Raw genomic sequence first — 16,353 nt, 5'->3', positions numbered from 1 at the left:
GATTTGGAGGGTGGAGGCAAAAATGAACGGGACCTAAGCTTATTATTTCTTTACACAACGCAGGTATGACTAGTGGAAATGGCCTTATCCTCACACATACTATGACATAACTAATGTTCTAAGGGGCCTACGTGTTGCTTGTGGACTAACTATGGGGCAAACCTTTAACCTTTAATGATGTTATATTTACACTTTCAAAACCGCAACACTGCACCCCTCCTTCGCCAGGCTCATCCCCGAGCCGAACCCACACAAGTGAGTAAGACCGGTTCTGATGCAAGGGTCAGGACTACTTTTTATCTTAGTGTGACACTCAGGTGTGGTTTCCCTCTACATTTAACCTAACACCCTGTGTGTGACAGTTTTAAACACTAGATATGTCCCACCTACTGCGTTGTGTACTAACTAACAGACTCACACCCACAATTAACCGAATTACGGAAAGAATTCGCAAACTACACATAAAGCCGGTGGGGAGCATGTTATTTACAAGACTAACCCTAATTATTTACAATTCTACAACCCAAGACCTGTTCTTTTGTGGGAAAGAAGAGAAATTTGGAGAGGAGAAACACAGAATGCACTGCACTGCACCAATACACCATACATCAATATGCACAAAAATGCATAATCACCAAAATGCACAAAAACCATTTCATAATAAATGTTTGCTGCTGGGCTGCTGCTTCTTGGCTGCGTCTTCTGGCTTCGTCTTCGGTGTGCCATCATAAAAACTTAAAGTCTTCTTTCCTGACACACCAAAGGAATTAATAAAAAGGCACAAACCGTGTCCGTTTTCATTTCGGCCAGCAGGGCCAACTTAGGTGGTCCGACTGCATGGCATTGATGCCACTTAAAACAGTGGTCCGCAGGGCACAAGGTAACGTTTGCAGCGATTGTCTGCCCCAGCAAAGGTGCCAGGCCACAGAACGTGTGGTCCACAGGTGTACTGGTGCAGGCAACAGGTAGCAGGATGCAGCGCAAAAGTACAGCCGCACAGCTCAGGGTTCCTGCACACTCCCCTCAACAAAAGATATAGGTCCATGGGTGGGGAGGAAAGACAAAGCAGAGAGTTTTAGCGGAGGCAAGGGCGCAAGGGTACACATCAATATGAGGCAATGCAACATGAGGGGCGTGGGAGAGCGAGCGGAGAAAGCTCGTCCCTAGCCGTACGTAACCCCCCCATGTCAGCCTACACTACCCTTGCCCTTTCCCGTATTTACACTTTACAAATTCCGTCTCTACCGTCTTGTCTCCCATATCTCCCTCTAAACCAAATTCGTCATCCAATCCCTCCCAAGAAGGAAGAGATGGAATAAACACAATGTCAAATCCCGTCGAGATGCGTCTCACATTCCAAACCATCTGCAAAATCCGGTGTGTAGTTCTGTCACCTTGGTGAGTGGATGTGTATGGTGCGAAGAGATTCTCATCCTAACTATACTCTAATTGACATGAACTCTTAAACTACCTGGGTTCATGCCCTGCCAATTCAATTGGCCTATGCGGTTCTAAACACCAATTCCCATTGACCCTCCCTGTGGTGCCTCCCAAATTTGGGGTCTTACTCCCCCAATTTTTCTATCTGTGCCTTCGCACAATTTCGGGGCTGGGTCATGTGGCCCTACCAGCAGGTCCAACTACCTGCGCACCTCCGCCACTGAAGTCGCCACCCGAGCTTACCTAGCTCCTTACCACTACCCTAACTCGGGGAAGGCCCTCCTGGCTCTCTCACCCCTCTGATGCCCTCTCTGGCATTGGGCTACCCGGGTCCTCTCTTAGGATCCTCAGGCCCCACTGAACACGACACTGAACTCTACCTGGCTCCCAGAGCCTACCTGCGGCCTCACCTGGCCGACAAACTACCAGTGGGCGGAGTGCCCCAATAACTATACTTACCAATTAAGCCCACACGCTCAGCCATTTCCACTCACTCATGCACCCATCAAAGCAACACCTTGCTACCATCTGCACCACAGATGTCAATATCCAAACAATTTACCTAAACCCTCTACCTAACTTTAAACTACCCTCCCCGGGAATTCGTGAAGGGGTCCATCCTCCCCCCATTCACTCCTTCACACCATGCACTCCACACCACTCATTCCACACCACTCACTCCACGCCATTTATTCTACACCACTCAGTATTCTCACCAAATATTCTCACTTGCACCCCATGCAAGTCAATCACTCAACACACTTACACTTGTCTTCAATACACCATTTATACACTTTCTCTGGTCATCCCCGACCAATGCCTCATTTGCTCACGCTCACCACAAAGATTCTCATTCAATTCCTCATTTGCGCCTAAAGCTCATCCTCATACTCACACACAGAATCATCTAACTAACTATTTCCCTCTAATACTGGTGCTTCCCGTTTTCCCTTATACTAAGCACTTCCCTCGTCATTATCATCCAACTACTCTCTCTACGTCCCCTCTCCCGGTACAAAGTCACTACTTAATTCTCATGTCTCCTATTGTCATTTCTAAATCCCTAACATTATCCTAGCCCGCCCTCGGCTAGCTTACACTGCCATCCCCATAACCTAAAGCTCATGTGCCCCAATGAAATCAATGTGAGGGATGGTAGATCTGCCATCCCTTTACACCGGATACCATTCGCCATCACTACTGCCATTCGTCCACTATACTCGAGCCTCTCGGTGCGGCAATACATTTTCATAGCTCGGCTTCGCAAAGCCGAGCAATGCATGCGGGTGGTTGGTCTACTGTAGGTTGGGTCCGTCCAGCATTTTCTATTCTGGGGAGGAGGCATACTTGGGCCGAGGTTCCAGGCGCCATCTCTGCGCGGAGCCTTTCGGTCCCCTACACGGTGGCCCAACCTCCCCAGGTCGGAGCACCGCACCCGCCAGGGAGCGAAGGACCGACCTCGCCTTCCTCCCCTCAAACCGTGCCGTTTGCCTCTTGTGCCACGGCATGGCACCGACCATACAGGGCGGGGCCCAGCCCGAATCGTGCACACCGCCGCGGCAACGATCCCCGCAGGCCCCCACAGCACACCACGCCCCGAGAGCTCGCGTCGGCTATCCGTTGCACGAAACGCTGCCCCGGTCTGCGTCGATGCCCGAGTCGCACTCTCACACCACGCGACCCTTCCCATACTCACACATCCCATACACTCCCTTAATTCTGCTACCGCACGCTCTCGTGCACACTCTTCCGTTCCACACTCAGGTGCACACCACTCAGGCACACTCACGCCGCTCGCACACTCCATTACACACTTCTCTCGTGCACATCCTGGCGCACTCTCTTTTGTTACGTACTCCGTAACACTCACGGGTGTGCACTCTATTGCACACCCAATCACCCGCTCCGGTGTGCACTCCCGCACATGCTCCTCTGTTACACGCTCTGGTGTGCATTCTCGCACACTCTCTCTAACCGCTCTGGTGTGCATTCTCACACACTCTCTCCAACACGCTCTGGTGTGCATTCTCGCACACTCTCTCCGGCCAACTCACACTCTGTGTCGTCCTCTTCACACATACACTCCGTTGTGCACTCACTCTCACTCTCTGTTTCACACTCTCCTGTTACACACCCGTGCTTCGGTGCACACTTTTTTCTCACACCTCACCACGGGCCTTCCACGAGCGCCCGGGTGACGTCGCGATCCCAAGCGCGCGAAAAATCTTTTCGCGCCAAACATTTTCACGCCATACACGCTTCTACTCACCTTCGGGACCCTTTTCCGCAGCAGCGCCTGCAAATTCTCATTGGAGTTAGGCAGCACAACATCACGATGCGAACACAGACTTTGCGTGCATTCCATCTTTTTCTCCCATTTAATTCCTATCTCTGCCGTCTCCTCAACCCCAATTTCAACTATAATTTATTTTTCTTTATTAAGCTCGACAACCGCTGGCGCACATAAAAGAAAACTTTCCAATTCGGCGGCCGTCGGCTTTTCCACACCACGAGTCGCGATTTCTACCCCAGTCCACTTAACTATGCTCTGCTCTAGCTCGCTTTCCCCGTGTTCCTCACGTCGTGCTACCCCGTCGCATACCAATGTGCCCTCTTTGCTCAACTCGCGCTCAATCTCCTTTCCCATTTCTTTTATTTTACCACCTATTTCGTTTTCAAGCCCCGTTCACCCGTCCTTCATTCCTTTCATTTGATTCTCTTGGGTGGCCATCCTGTTTTACAACCCCACTAACCCCTCTTTCATTTCTTTCATTTGGCCACCCATGTCCTTCAATTGGCCCCCCATTTCGTTTTGCTCCCGGGTGGGTTTATCACTTTGGGTATCCATTTTTGCCATTAGCTGGATCATAAATACTCGCATGTACTCTGGCATCTTGGGCTTGGCTGCCGCGGCCATGTGCGAGGCGCCGCCATTTTGTTCTTCTCCTGCTACCTGCCCCTCATCAATGTCCTCCATTGCCAACTGTCCCAAATCTTCCCGGGGGTCCTGGGTTGATTCTAACCCCTCATCCTCTTAGCTCTCTCTGTGCTCTGTCCCCCCAATATTCCTTCAGGTCGCACAAGATCTGCCTGCAACCCTCTTATGGTTAAACTGCCAAAGTCTAGGCTCTCTGCTCACCTTCACTCTTTCATTCCCCTTTTCTCCCGCCTCTGGAACAAACTCCCCCACTCCCTTCAATCCCACTCCTCCCTCCAGGTCTTTAAAACAGCTGTTCACCACCATCTCTTATCTTCCCCCATCGAAAACCTTGATCTTTTCTACCCCCGGTAATTCACCCCAGAGTCCTTGCAGTGTTCATATGTTTTAATCCTCTCCCACCTCCCCCCAAGTCCTCCCGATGTCCCTGCTCTCAAATGTTGTGTTTGTGTCCTTCCCCTTCTTCCCCCTCTCTTTTGTGTCCTCCCCCCTCTCTCCCCATCTTGTCTGCCGCTCCCCTTGTTTTTTGTGTTTTGTGTGTCGGTTTGTCTTTTTGTGTGATTAATGTTTGCTCTTTCACGAGCCTCGATCTTGTATACAAACAAAAAAAAAAAAAAAAAAAAAAAAAAAAATCCTCGTTTGCCCCCACCGGCATCCGACCGTCTTGCTTATCCATGGCATGATTTTTTATTTGGTTGTTAATAAAATTTCGGCCGCTCGTAAGTTTGAGTGCGTTCGGCGCACTTTGGGTCCAATCCCACTCCTGACACCAAATGTTGCGGATCTCAGCGTCAGCCTTTCCCCTTACCAAGGGGGGGTTATAGTCCCCTTGTCTTTAACTAGTGTGTACCCCGGTTTAGAATAGGTACACCGTATCCCTGCACATCGTAAGAGGTGACCAAAGGTTGGCGTCAGGAAGGGCATCCGGCCATAAAAAAACATTGCCTCAAACAGGGAACCATGATTGTCATGGGGCCTGCAAGGCTAACCCCCGCTCTAGCAGGGAAAAATGGCCTTAAAACGATCATTCATTGTCTTTGACTAGCCGACGGGATCCGGGGCTGTGACGTCACTTCCGGATAGCGTTGGGTAGGGTCATAGGACTGATCACTAATACCGAAGTACCAACGCCACCCAGGAAGCAAATAAATAAACCCTGCCCGAATCACGGTTATAGGTGGAAACGCCGAGCGATAGCGAACCGTGACCCGGGCTGTTATCAATGACTAAACCCGATCCGAGCGGTTCTGATCATGCCACGCTTACCCAATGTAGGAAATCACTGATACGGTCGAATCAGGAAGAAACAAGGAATAACAATTGGTTTATTACACTATGTACAGTACCAAGAAGAAGAACACACAGTGCAGCTTATACATTCTTATACTTATCCCAGGACACGGGCCGGTTTCACACTCAAACACACTCACACGGGGTTGTAGATGGTCGGGTTGATGGTCCAGGGAAGATGTCCAGGCAGTCCGCTCCGGTCCCCGACTCACACCGCGAAGAAGATTGTCAGGGCGGCAGAAGGTCTCCGCGTGTCGATGGCGCGGATCGGACAATTATGGGGCGAACGGTAAGGCTGGCTGGGCGGTTACTTGCGACCACGGTCGTGTACGTAATAGATGAACCGGCGCTATATGCGCTCCCAATACAAGTTCAATAGCGCTCTTAATACAAGTTCAATAGCGCTCCCAACAAGTCCTCCTTCAATGAAGTTCTCCTGGCCAGTCCTCATACAATGCGCGATTCCTTGCAAGTCCTCTCACGTGCGCAAATCGTGCAAGTCCTCACACAGTGCGCTCTCCCAACAGGTCCTTATCATGCGAGTTCTTTATCATGCGCAAGCCCAAACATGCGAGTCCTCGACAGTCCTTTCACAAAGCGCGATTCCTTGCAAGTCCTCACAAGGGCTTTGTGCGTGCGCTTATATAGGCACGCCCTTACCACGCCCCTCACGCCATGCCCTTAGAGCCCCGATTGTCTGGTGGCTCTTACCGTCTCCCGCTGCCGCTCCCCGACATCAACGCCGGCCCCACCCTCTCTCAGGCCTACCTCGTGTCCCTTGACTAGTGAGCATCCTAATGCGAGGTGCAATAGCCAAAATGGGGCGCCGGATGGATGCTGCCCAACGAGGTGGTCGAGGTAGGAGGGTGGAGGCAAAAATGAACGGGACCTAAGCTTATTATTTCTTTACACAACGCAGGTATCACTAGTGGAAATGGCCTTATCCTCACACATACTATGACATAACTAATATTCTAAGGGGCCTACGTGTTGCTTGTGGATTAACTAGGGGGCAAACCTTTAACCTTTAATGATGTTATATTTACACTCTCAAAACCGCAACAATATATATATATATATACAGTATATGTATTACTAGCAGGACCCGTGCAAATTCCAAGTACAGCACAGAGTATTCTAACGTAAAATGTGACCAAGTCCTCAACCCTCCCACCACCCCTCCCCACTCACAAACCCGAAGTCCTTAACCTCCACCTCCCAAAGTCCCAATCCTAAGCCATCAATCCCATCCCCACTCCAAGCCTTCAACCCCCCACACCACAAGTTATTAATCCACCCTTCTCCAAAAGCATCAACCTCCCCTCCCAACTCTGTCCCATCTTTGCCTTCCCACCCACTTTCAACCCAGAGTCCTCACCCTCCAGCTCCCAACCCTAAGGCAACAACCCCCTCCCCACTTCAAACCTTCAAACCCCCTCCCCACCTGTCACGATTGCCTATCCAACTCAATCCCACGAGATATGTGGAAGGGATATGTGCCCATGAGCACATCACAGCCTGTAACGGTCGCTTGTCCAACTCACAACCCCCGCGAGATTGGCAGAAAATAGATACGACAATAACCACCCAAAACCAATTATCTCCTTCCTCATACATATGTACACATCAGTGAAAGTAAATAATGATCTCGGATAAAGACCTTTCATAAAGACATGGGTTTAAGTACTGCTCGAGAGAATGCCACAGTTATGTGGCTGGTCTATCAGTTAATAGACCGTTGCCTCGATCTGAGCCCGATCCTGCAAAGGCCCATGGCACCTATTGGCTCAAAATCCTTTTAACCATCGCTTTAGTTGTTTTACAATGAACGGAAAACTTAGAGGGAGGGCATGGCTACCATGGATATGAATGATCCAAATAAGTATTTTACTTTGCATAGCACCAACATGGCGACCATACAATTTCTTCCAGGGAGACATTGTGGGTGGAGTCAGGCTATCTGTCCAACCAATGTCTGTGACAGAATATTACAGACAGACACACAGACGAGCAAGCGTATTATTATATAGATCTAAAAATTGAGCCCGCTAACTTGATGAGGCAGCATGGCACAGACAGGTCGAGTCTGATAACAGCAAATGCTGCATGATCTGTTGGCAACAACACGTCGTCTGCCACACAAATGCATTGGCTTTACCTTTCTGATCACCAGTTAGGAGGTGTGGTTGCAGTCAGCAAGGATAATTACACAAAACGAGGAATTCTGACCCTGAATGCAACATGACGCTGACATCATGCACATAAATAATGGCAGCACATCACATCCAAACAAGGATGGCGTCCGTGTAGTACTCGGGTCTCAGGGGAATACAGAGGAGATTGGGGAGCTAAAGGAAGAGACAAGGTAAATTAGAGCAGGCCCAGAAGGCAGTAAAGGGGAGACGATAGTGATAAAGAAAGTGCAAGAAGAGAAATGACAATGTAGCAAAGAAGATGGAACAGATGAAACAACGGATGAAAATGAAGAAACTGGAGATATATATATATATATATATATATATATATATATATATATATATATATATATATATAGCCTTAAATTGAAACAAAAAGAAAAAAATGGAAGGGATAAGTGGAACAGGAGTTAGCAGGAGCAAAAGCAAAAATAAAGGAAGTAATGAAGGAGGTGGAGAACACAAAAGGGGAAATAGAAAAAAATGAAGAGGGTGGCTAAACTACACGACCGGTCAAAAGTTTTAGAACACCTCAATTTTTCCATTTTTTATTGAAATTTACACAGTTTAATGTCCAGTGAATAACCTGAAATGGTACAAAGGTAAGCAGTAAACTGCTCGAGATTTAAAAAAAAAGTTTAGGTTAGCAAAAACGGGAAAATAATGTAAATTGCACAGTTATATTGTCAGAAAAAAAAAGGGCCTTCTTCAGGGAACAAGTAATGGGTTAACCACTTACAGCTGTTCTGCAGCAATGTAAGTAAATTAAGCCTTGAAAGTTGATGCAAACAATTCCCACAGGTGTCCCAACCTCTGCTGATTACTTGATTAAAAAACCCCTGTCTGTGTAAACGCAGTATTGGAACAGACTGTTATTACACCCTCTGAAGCATTATTTGGACAATATTGCACTGCAGGAAGTAGTATATTGGAAACTGGAGGAAACTCTGACAGGAAGAGGTCTGGCAGACCCAAAGCCACAACAGAATCAGAAGACAAGTTTCTGAGTCAACAGCTTGCGTGATAGGCGGCACACAGGACAACAGCTTCAAGCACAGCTTAACACTGGTCGAAGTATGCAAGTCTCAGTTTCAACTGTGGAGAGAAGACTTTGAGCTGCAGGTTTGAAAGGTCGAGTGGCCGTAAGAAAGCCATTGCTAAGTTGGCAAAATAAGAAAAAGAGGCTTGCCTGGGCCATGAAGCACTGCCAGTGGACTACTGAAGACTGGAAGAAGGTCTTATGGACCGATGAATCAAAATTTGAAAAATCTTTGGTTCATCACGCAGGGTTTTTGTACACCGTCGAGTAGGCGAAAGGATGGTTCCTCAGTGTGTGACACCAACTGTCAAACATGGAGGAGGAAGCGTGATGGTCTGGGGCTCTTTTGCTGGATCTAGCGTCGGCGACTTGCATAGAGTGACTGGCACCCTGAACCAAAAGGGCTACCACAGCATTTTGCAGCGCCATGCAATACCCTCTGGTATACGCCTAGTTGGTCAGGGGTTCATCCTACAGCAAGATAATGACCCTAAACACACCTCCAGGCTATGTCAAAACTACCTTCCAGGAGAAGAACAAGACGGTAGGCTTCAAATCATGGAATGGCTAGCACAGTCTCCAGACTTAAACCCCATCGAGCTGGTTTGGAATGAACTGGACAGAAGGGTGAAAGCAAAGCAACCGACAAGTGCAACACATTTGTGGGAAATTCTGCAACAGTGTTGGGAAGAACTTCCCGAACAATATTCGATTTCCATTGTAGAAAGAATGCCACGAGTGTGTTCGGCGTTATATCTGCAAAAGGTGGCTACTTTGCTGAGTCAAAAATTTTAATTAAACAAAATGATTCTATGATTTCTTTAATTAAACAAAATGATTCTATGATTTCTTTTTTATCTACAATTGTTTATTTGTTCTATGCTTAATTTCAGAGTACATTGAGACATTAAACTACATAAATTTCAATAAAAACTGGAAAAATTGAGGTGATCTAAAACTTTTGACCGGTGGTGTACATTTGGAGGATGGGCTGCTACAATTGGAGGCTGGACACCGACACAGCGGACTGCCAACTCCTTCAAGTTTGCTCCGGGCTAGGTGGGAACCGACCCCGCCTCACCAGGGAAACTAGAAGATGCCGGACACACAGGGCCACATTTGGCAAAGATAGGTGGTACAAAGTCCTCATTGTCGTGACAAATAGTCTTTTATGGACAAATTGGTCCTGGCAGTTTTATAATTCAGTGCAAAATTAAAGGTATGACAGTAGACGCCATGGTGGACACAGGAGCAAATGCCAGAATCATCAACCCTGTGGTCCTGAATTAGAGTGAAAAAGGTTGGATACCATCCACTGTTTAAAATATAGTCTGCAGTAGCCTACCAGAGCTCCCATCATAGGGCATGGTTTTGTGACCCTGAAATTGGGTTAAGATAAAGCAAAGAGTAGAGGTTTGGGTGGCGGGGGTGTGCAACCTATGCTTAATTGGGTAGGATGTGTTAAGCGCCAGTGGCTGTCCACATGTGGGGTCTGAGGAACTGCCATCGAGTGAATGTCTGCACTGTAAAGGAACCTGGGTAGTGTTTGAAACAGCAAAGCACTTACCTTGTGTATCTTTTCTTGGATTATTTATGCAACTTTCTTTGGCTGGAGAAACATGGGAATTAATTTATTTCAAAAACCCTAGCCACCTGGGGTAACTGATTCGGTGAGAATTCTTAATTTCTAACCGCAACCGAATTCCTTCTTGGCGTTCTGTGGGAAATGACTGAAGGAAGCAAACAAGTCCGAGAGAATCGCGAATATATGCCGACGTGTCTGATGCGTCACAATATATTAAGTCTCAATGGGAGAAAAGATGAAATTTTCAGGTAAACACAAACAGTGTGGGAGAGTAAATACTCTACGATATAAATAGCACAAGCACGCAGAAAATAAGTTGCACAAATGCAAAACGCGATGGGGTTCACGAGAGGAGAAAATCGATGAAGGGAAGAATATAGTTCGAGAAGCATTTCCACATGATTAGTGAAGCCAGCAGGTGGTGGACGAGGAGTCCGCTGAAAGTCTGAGAAAGAAAACAGGAAGGAAGAGTAGGTTGACTGTCTCAACATTGCGTGATTCGCTGAAAGACGATCATTCAATAAGTGTCTAAAAGTCCGGGGAAGAAAACAGGAAGGAACCATAATAGGTTGACTGTCCCCAATGTGACGTGCTTCGCTGCATGAAGATCCTCCCCTGGCAATGTCCAAATCTTCCTTTTTCAAGGAAATTGCCACAGTTACGGAAAAGCACTGGAAGTGTATTGGTTGTTCCTTCCTGCAAAACCGTGCCCAATGATAAGAACACACCATCCAGGTGTTGTATGTTGAGCGTGTAGATCTGTTTTGACGAGAAATGATGAGCTGCTTTAAAATGAACTCAGACTGAGCAGTTTGCTCATGGTGAAAAAATTGAACATGTAATTATGAATGATGAAAAATAGAAGTCACTACAAGCTGATTGGTTATTCCCTCCAATCGCCAGTGAGATATGATATAAGAATAATTTCCCTGAATATGGGACAATAAAGATTTTCTATTATTATATAACTTAGAAGGTGAAGGCAACACCTCTGAAAAGCTTTTTATAGCAATGATTGGACTTAGTACACTGGATGAGGGACTTTACCCAGAAAACCTTTAGCCTTTTTCCATGTTTGGTATTGTGGGTAGAACACTATGAATACACAGATAGCGCATAACACCATACAAGATAAATGCAAATAACTATCACAATACGTATTTCAATTTATACACAATTCATATCACCCGTATCACCTGATAGCGTATCACCTTGTAAAGAGCACAAGTCCAAGGTTGGGCCTGGCAGACCTGTGAAAAAGCCACCAAGTATGTGAGCAATTACACAATATTCATCAACATTAATCTTTTCCAAGTTCCTTTCTGGCCAAGAGAGCTCCACCCAGGCCATAAACTCGGTATCAACAGGGCGTCCAGAGTAGATGCAGCAGGTTTCATGAGATCACATTAAACACTGTACCCTGATGCACGGATACATTGCAGATACATTACAAATCATTGAATGAAAGAGTGAGTCTTCAAAGCTGTCCACAGTGTTCATCTACATATCACGTACAAAAACGAAAAGGGCACTTGGAAGAGCGCACACCTCCACCAGGCTGAACAGTTTACACTTCGTATCCACTGATATGTCGGATCTTGATTCGGACCAGAACCAAAATCTAATCGGCTTGTTCTTGTCACCAAACCAACTCATCCACCTAGTTTTGTCATAACTCGTCCATAACTTTTTAAAATATCATGCTATATACCATTTTGGCCCTAATCACTCAATGGTGAAGAATCACTTTCAAAAAAAAAAAAATTCATTCTCGCATCCGGATCTGGATTTGAATCTTCACCAAAATTTTACCAATTCGTCCTCGTCACATACCCAACCTGTCCACCAACTTTCATCCGAATCCGTCCACAAGTATTTGAGATATCGTGCTATATAAAAAAAAAACAAAAAAAAAAACACCTTTTGAGGCCATTTTTCCCCGCAAAGCAGGGGTTGGCCTTTTTCGGGGACCGTGGTTGTTGTTGTTTTTTGGTCACCTTTTTTGAAGCAATGTTTTACGGCGGATGCCCTTCCTGCCGCCAACCCTTTTTGTCGCCTTTTACGACAAGCAGGGAATTACCAGTGAACTGGTACTCAATTTGCCGACCTCGGAAGGATGACAGGCTGAGTCAACCCCCCTGGCGTTAATTCAGCGATCGACCGGGATTCGAACCCAGGATCCTAGGTATCCTAAGCTGGCACCCTAGCCGCTAGCCCAACACCAGGGATATATATATATCGGGGGTTCTTGTCACTTACCCAACTCATCCACTACGTTTTGTCAAACGTCGTCAATAACGTTTTGAGATATTGGGCTATATATCGTTTTTTGGCCCGATCACTGAATGGTGAAGAATCACTTAAAATATTCTCGGATCCAAATCCGGATCTCGATCTTCACCAAAATCTACTCATTTCATCTTTCTCTCATTCCCAACCGCTCCTCCAAATTTTGTCTGAATCCACCCACAAGCTTTTTTGATATCCTGGTCACAGACAAACAGACAAACAGACAGGGATGAAAACATAACCTTCATCCACCTTCGTTGGCGGAGGTAAAAATGGTGGAATTGCAACCCTCGAACCTTTCTCACCTCCAACAGTTTATGCTTCTCCCACATCCATTTTTCCTCTATCTCATCTTATAAATCTACCTAGCAGTGTCACTCCCAACAATCTATTCTCATCTTTTATTTACCTTTCTTCAACACATCACCTCCCACCACAACCTCCTTTGTTCTACGTGGTACGTAGGTGTACCCAAAGTAGCATGAACACGACTCAAGGTTGTGCTCAACTGTGAGATTGATGTCCTGCATGTGAATTCCAACAAAATTGTACATCGTTAAAACTGTCCTGAGTCAAGTGCGAGCAAAGCTTTTTAGAGACACGAAGCTGGCCGTCATGTTTGTTTGCGCTCATAGATGTTCCATCTCACGGTGTGGACACAGGCTTGTAAATCAGCACCCTCAATTAATTATTTAATTTATTATATAGGTTAGGCATAACTTAGGTGAGTTTGATTTGGGTTATCAGCACCCTCAATTAATTATTAAATTTCTTATAAAGGTTAGGCATAACCTAGGTGAGTTGGATTTAGGTTATCAGCAGCCTGAATTAATTATTAAATCTCTTATAAAGGTTAGGCATAACCTAGGTGAGTTGGATTTAGGTTATCAGCACCCTGAATTAATTATTAAATCTCTTATAAAGGTTAGGCATAACCTAGGTGAGTTGGATTTAGGTTATCAGCACCCTAAATTAATTATTAAATCTCTTATAAAGGTTAGGCATAACCTCGGTGAGTTGGATTTAGGTTATCAGCACCCTCAATTAATTATTAAATCTCTTATAAAGGTGAGGCATAACCTAGGTGAGTTGGATTTACGTTATCAGCACCCTAAATTAATTATTAAATCTCTTATAAAGGTTAGGCATAACCTAGGTGAGTTGGATTTAGGTTATCAGCACCCTCAATTAATTATTAAATCTCTTATAAAGGTGAGGCAAAACCTAGGTGAGTTGGATTTAGGTTATCAGCACCCTCAATTAATTATTAAATTTCTTATAAAGGTTAGGCATAACCTAGGTGAGTTGGATTTGGGTTATCAGCAGCCTGAATTAATTATTTAATTTCTTACAAAGGTTAGGCATAACCGAGGTGAGTTGGATTTAGGTTATCAGCACCCTCAATTAATTATTAAATCTCTTATAAAGGTTAGGCATAACCTAGGTGAGTTGGATTTAGGTTATCAGCACCTGAATTAATTATTTAATTTCTTATAAAGGTTAGGCATAACCTAGGTGAGTTGGATTTAGGTTATCAGCACCCTGAATTAATTATTAAATTTCTTATAAAGGTTAGGCATAACCTAGGTGAGTTGGATTTAGGTTATCAGCACCCTGAATTAATTATTGAATTTCTTATAAAGGTTAGGCATAATCTAGGTGAGTTGGATTTAGGTTATCAGCATCCTGAATTAATTATTGAATTTCTTATAAAGGTTAGGCATAACCTAGGTGAGTTGGATTTGGGTTATCAGCAGCCTGAATTAATTATTTAATTTCTTATAAAGGTTAGGCTTAACCGAGGTGAGTTGGATTTAGGTTATCAGCAGCCTGAATTAATTATTTAATTTCTTATATAGGTTAGGCATAACTTAGGTGAGTTGGATTTAGGTTATCAGCAGCCTGAATTAATTATTAAATTTCTTATAAAGGTTCGGCATAACCTAGGTGAGTTGGATTTAGGTTATCAGCACCCTGAATCAATTAGTTAATTTCCAATAAAGGTTAGGTGTTACGGATTTGTCACTTCCGTTGTTGTGGTGTTCATCCACTGTAAACATTTTTGATTCCATGTATTATTATTATTGTTGTTTGAGGGAAATAGCAATTATTATTGTCAAAAGGTAAAAGGTTAATGTTTTAAATGAAACAGGAACCGGACGGCGACGAAGAGGACGAGGAGAAAAAGACGGCGGAGCGAGTGGAGTTGGACAAGAAGCATAGTTGCTTTGCGGTCTGGAGCGAACATTGGCGAGCAAGAGTCACGAGTGAACTTTGGGTTTCCCAGGAAAGGGATTCCTGCAACAGAGTTGTTATCGCTGTGACAGATTAACCTGCGTGTCAGGTTTTGCGATTGATTCCGAAGAGAATCATCGAAGGGCCGTTACGTCTCGAGAACGGGCCGTCGGCCATTTTGACTCGTGCGCTTTGCGCGTCGAGCAAGGTTTCTTTGCTTCGTCAGCCGTTTTCACCACTTTCAGACGTATCTGGTGTGTGTGTGCAACGTGGCTTTTGAAGATTAATTTGCAGTTCGCCCACTGTGAGCCGTGGAACGTCCATACCCGAGGGTGAGATTTCCCCGTTGCCTGGAGGGCGCCTTTGGATTTCCCAGTCGCCTTGAGGGCGCCTTTGCACAGCTTTGGCAGCAGGACTGTAACTGCCAACCCAAAGGGATTCTGGTCTCGATTAGACATCGTTCTGACAATCGCTGGAGCGGATCGACTTTGGCTTGAAGCCGGGATCGACTTTGGCTTGAAGCCGGAATCAACAACTTTGGGTTTGAAGCCGGGAAAGAGACATTGGGAATGTTCTTGGTTCACTCACTTGGAGCACAGTGAGTTATATGTTACAAAACTGATGGTACCATCATAGGATATATATTGATTGTACTTTTGATTACTATCATTGTTGTACTGTTATTCTTGTGTGATCTTAATACAATATTTGTTTGTAAGTAACCATTGGTGTGGCTTCAACATTGATCTTTGACATACAGAATAACACATTTTTCTGCCGTGACTCCTCTCGGGGCTCGGAGGTACACCGTGAACAGGGGGTCAGGGAGGAGCACGTAACATAGGCATAACCTTTATGTAGTGATGGCAATGTACAAAAGAGCGTGCACAGCTGTAAGGACGAAGGACAGGAACAGTGGTGAGTTTGAGGTGAAGGTGGGAGTGCATCAGGGGTCAGTACTAAGTCCACTACTATTTGTAGCTGTGATGGAGGTGCTGGCTCAGAACGCAAAGGAGGGTTTACCATGGGAGTTGTTGTATGCAGATGATCTAGTGTTGATTGCGGAAAGTATGGATGGACTGAAGGAGAAGATGAACAAGTGGAAGGAATGTATGGAGGCAAAAGGTCTGAATGTGAATATCGGAAAGACGAAAGTGATGGCAAGTGGTAAAGCATGTGGTGAGGTGGAAAGAACTGGGAGGTGGCCATGTGCTGTGTGCAGGAAGGGTGTCGGAGTGAACTCCATTCAATGTACAATGTGCGCTGAGTGGGTTCATCAAAAATGTAGTGGTCTGAGAGGGTCATTAACCAGTGTGGCAGCTACATTCAAGTGTAAGGTGTG

At 45.5% G+C, this 16,353-nt stretch overlaps 1 protein-coding gene across 3 annotated transcripts in view; it reads right to left on the bottom strand.

Annotated features, from left to right (window-relative positions):
• The window catches only part of LOC137431521 (villin-1), a 148,650-nt gene that overhangs the window by 121,499 nt on the left and 10,798 nt on the right, over window positions 1-16,353 (bottom strand). The window contains exon 2 of one of the 3 annotated variants that reach the window (XM_078768891.1): window positions 11,684-11,737. The exons of 1 other annotated variant lie outside the window; for it this stretch is intronic. The gene's annotated coding sequence lies outside the window, so the exon portion shown is untranslated. Of the gene's footprint in view, window positions 1-11,683; window positions 11,773-16,353 lie in introns of those variants that run through there. One more of the 3 variants, XM_068122910.2, reaches the window with a different exon arrangement.

The sequence above is a fragment of the Myxine glutinosa genome, unplaced genomic scaffold (genome assembly GCF_964187855.1).
Source record: "Myxine glutinosa unplaced genomic scaffold, kmMyxGlut1.1 SCAFFOLD_667, whole genome shotgun sequence".
Classification (NCBI taxonomy): domain Eukaryota; kingdom Metazoa; phylum Chordata; class Myxini; order Myxiniformes; family Myxinidae; genus Myxine; species Myxine glutinosa.
The sequence above is the reverse complement of the archived record's forward strand: the minus strand, read 5'-3'. Positions and strand labels throughout refer to the sequence as shown.